At 35.7% G+C, this 4536-nt stretch overlaps 1 long non-coding RNA gene across 1 annotated transcript; it reads left to right on the top strand.

Moving 5' to 3' along the window:
- The first annotated feature begins 559 nt into the window (after positions 1-559).
- Positions 560-1600, top strand: LOC111195513 (uncharacterized). Its single transcript, XR_002651689.2, has 2 exons — positions 560-682; positions 1364-1600. It is a non-coding gene; the product is annotated as an uncharacterized LOC111195513 (long non-coding RNA).
- The last annotated feature ends 2936 nt before the right edge of the window (positions 1601-4536 follow it).

Here is a 4536-nt window from a genome sequence, read left to right as displayed (position 1 = left end):
CCAACTAACCTCATCCCTCTAAATGCATAACTACTGACTAGACCTGTCAACTATATCATGACCTCAACACATTGCCTCTAAACCAAAATTCAATAAACACAGATGTGACCCACTTTGCCCCAAACCTCTAACACCTAATGCCTGACACCTTTGTAAGTATGTATGTATGTATTTATCTCCCTATATATGTATCTATCTGTGTATGTATGCATGTATGCTGAATGAATGAATGAATGTATGTATGTATGTATGTATGTATGTATGTATGTATGCTCCCAGATGTTGTATGGGCAGCCTTTTCACCCCTTCCTAGACGTCCTCCTGAAGCGACGCAGGAAGCGCTGTAGACATCCTCTCTGCAGGAAAAGGATTACAAGAAAACAGAATAAAATAAGACATGGTGTAATACAGGAGCTTCTGCACACTGTAGATGCCTCCTCTACACTTGAAATCAGGATTTATTCCACACTCTTACCTTTGCAGCAGGCACTGGCTCAGAAACAGGCTTTGGGTTGTTGATGTCCAGCCAGTGAAGTGTGTCCGCCTCGCCGACCAGCGCCACAACCCGGTCACGTGACCTGAAACAACTGAACATGCTGCTAAAGGTGTTAGTCAGGCGTTTACCAAATCTGCTGCGGGTCGGTGAGGGGAGTCCAGTGTCGTCCTGCTGGGATGTCTCCAGGTAGGTGGTGGTGGTGGTGGGCAGGTGTGCAATCGGCGCTTCCTGGCACTGTTCAAGAGAAACCATACAAATATTCACTTCTAAACAAACAGTGGCAAAAAGACTAATCTGAATTCTGATACTGACACTGCAGAAGCCGTAATGTTAATATGCAAGACATTTTAATGGTTATTTGTATTTATTGTATTTTAAAATGTATTTAGAAGTCAGCCACAACCTAAAAGAAAAAATAAATCCATAGTGCTATAATGTTGCAATGTGGACTAATCATCTTTTCAAATTTAGGTTGCTCAACAATAACAGTCTGATAGAGACTCACGCAAAACGGCAGGAGAACGTCGACGTGCTGTGGGCTGATCTCCGGATCAGAAACCACCTGTAATTGAAACATAGAAAAATATATATTAACCATTTTCTAATACAAACACTCAAAAAATTATTAACATATACAAGAGTTTACATATAGCTGGTGTGTGTTGTTTTAAATAATACTGAACACAGACCTGTAGGCATCTCAACTTTACCATTTTATATATACTGTATGACTCTAATTAATACAATATACGGGACTGTAATGTTTTAGTACTTTAGGTGGTATGTGGTTTTGGATGCAGCTGTGTGAGAGTGATGCTTCACTGTAATTTAATCTTTCATTGTGTTTTTCTCACCTCCTTAACACAGGCATTCGGTTCCACCCAGGAGATCGGCACTTCACCTAGCGACAGAACGCTGCAGTCGTCTGAGCTGTCCATCGCAGAATCCACCTGCAATTGACACAAATGATAATTGTATTCCAACCATTTTTTTGTTTTAAATGTACTCTATAAATATACTTTACTTAGTTAGTTTACTATATATTTAACAATATGTGTTATAAAACAATAATATAAAAATAATAATAATAAATTACAAGACAAAGTAAAAACCTTTTATGTCAAGTCAGTCTGAAGTATTTCTACCTGCCTGTCTATTATTAAATGTAACAACTGTAAATTCAATTTAGATTATTTGCAATGTAAAATGTAATTTTATGCAAAGCTGGATATGACCCTGCTAACACTGATGTTTTGAACAGTCCATTAGATATTTTATGAGCTTATTTGATGATGTTTGAGCACATAAACCAACCTATATAAACCCAAGTAGGGACAATTACACAGTCTGCTACCATTATTAAATAAAATAAATGCTAAATAATGTGTTACACTAGTCAGCTCCACTTAGTGCACACTCGTTACTGAGATAAACCGCTATGACCCTGCAGCTGAACTATCACAACCCAATAACAACCCGTTTAGGTTTAATGGTTTATAATTCATCCATATCAGTAAATCTGTCCTTCTGATATTAATTAATTGAGCTGAATTCTATAAGCGAGTCTGAACGAGTTAAAGTGAGGTTATACTGGGTCTGATAGAGGTGTAGCAGTTTAATAGATACTTACAGAAAGAGGCGGAGTGTGAGGAGGTGAAGCCTCTGGAGCACCAGACTCCGCCTGCAGAACAGATACTCACTTTAATTCATACTGATCCATCTCCAGCTTTATTTCTGACTTTTATTCAGTTTTATTCAGTTTTGTTCCCGATGGTGAATTTGGTCTAAAACGCGGGAAATTTCGAGCTTACTGACCTCAGGTGGATGGACGCTGGAAGTCCGCAGCAAGTCCATATCCGACCGCGGGGCGTCGGTCCTCACAACGGATCCGGTTACCTGAAAAAGACAAAAACACAACAAAAAAACAAACAAAAAAGCAACAACAACACAGAAAATACAACAATTACAGAATAATTAAAAGAAAATGTAGATAATTAAACAATCCAAAGGATAAATCAGGCGGTGAGTCTGTAGTAGTAGATCAAATCTCTCTCCGGAGCGGAAAAAACTGCTGCTGTGCCCGTAAAGCTCAGAAACAGTTTAAATAAAAACAAATAAATCGAATCTTATACACCGTGCGCGCTCCCGCGGCTAAAAGACCCGTATGCTTTTTTCGCCAGAAATATATTAATAATAACGGTGATAATAATAAAAAGAACATTATTTATTGTTATTATAGGAGATATAACTATAATATTCATATACAAATAGTTTATAGCCTTAAAAAATATATTGTGACGCCACGCGCTTTAACATCACTAAAGTCCCGTATGTTTTTTTTAATGGAAGATATAAATAATTTTTTTAGTAAGAAATATAGTTTATAGCCTTATATATTACTCCTAATATTACTATTACGGCTACTACTACTAATAATCTAATAATAATAATAATAATAATAATAATAATAATAATAATAATAATAATAATAATAAGATGATGAAGAAGAACATTGTTAATAATGATAATATTATATAATATTATAATATATTATTATTACTATAATATATTTGTGTGTGTGTATATATATATATATATATATATATATATATTATTATTATTTTTATTATTATTATTATAATAATATAATAATAATTACCTTGCATCTTGTCAAGGCAAAATGGTCAAATATCATGGCAATTAAAATAAACAATGTCACTATGAATAATTAAAAACGTTTGTTGCACCTCTAGATCATCCACGTTTTCATTGCATGCTAATTTTCCTTAAGTATTTTTTTTTTATACTTGTAATGGCCACAAGGCACAATATTCTGATAATGTCTCAGGTCTGCTATTCCACTTACATCCACTTGATGTCAGTGTTAGACATTGACTAAAACCCTGGCAAAGAAACAGAAAATAATTGAAATGTACTAAAATGACTATTCTCCACTCTGTTTTCCATTTGCAAAACCATACTGCACTTCCTAATATGTAATTTTTAATTAGCAATAAACAGAAGACACTCTCCAGGGAGGTGCTTTGGTCAGGCCCAGTTTTTTATTTTCCAAATTACACACACAAACACACACATGGCTGAAGTCCATCTTTTGATATTCTTGTTTGTTTTTTTTTTGTACAGTAGTCACAGTCTGACATGAGCAGTGTAAGGCTTTACATCTAGCTAATGTTTCTGAAGTAAAATCCAGCATAAATCAGTGCACTGGTATGATCTGGACTGATCTACTATTTAGTACTGTAAATGGTTCTTTGGCTCATACAAATCTTTTGATGCTAATAAGAACCATCTACAAATAGTTTCCACTAATCCAAGAACTCTTTAACCAGGAAAAGAACCGTTATTTTCCATTATTAAGGGACCATATGGTTCCTACATGATTCTATAACACCTTTGCCTTTACAAAGGAATTCTTAAATAAGTCCATTTTTAACCTGAAGGACTCTATTGATTCTACAAAACCTGAGCAACATAGAAACTAATTAGAACACAAATGTAGTTTATCTCTTTTTTAAAAAATGATAAAAGTGATAAACACTTCCTGTGACTGTGCAGATGTGTTACTTAGTGTGTGCAGAGAGAAGTTGTGAAGTCGACCAGTGAGACACACACACACACATACACACACACACACACACACACACACACACACACACACACACACACACACACACACAAACACACACACACTGTGGAAGCACATTGCTGACACCAGCACTGATCACACAGCCAGATATGCAGCTGGCCATGCAAAGGCAAATATAACCTGGCTGAATGCGGCTAAAAAGATGTTTCGCCTGCTTATGTTCTATTTCTGAATCTTTTTCTGTTTGCTTTCACAGGCATTATGAAGACCTGTCTGGTCGACCCTTTCTAGGCCACAGAGAGGCTCATTTATAATGTTAATGTGGGTTTATGCACTGAAAATAGTCCTAAGTGCCACCCTCTCTTTAGAATTGAACAAACTGTTTTTGAATTGTATTAGGAAATACTGCCCATAAATTAAGAGTGCTGCACTA

Source organism: Astyanax mexicanus, chromosome 1, assembly GCF_023375975.1.
Source record: "Astyanax mexicanus isolate ESR-SI-001 chromosome 1, AstMex3_surface, whole genome shotgun sequence".
In the NCBI taxonomy this organism is placed as follows: Eukaryota; Metazoa; Chordata; class Actinopteri; order Characiformes; family Acestrorhamphidae; genus Astyanax; species Astyanax mexicanus.
This window is presented reverse-complemented; position numbering and strand designations above follow the sequence as displayed.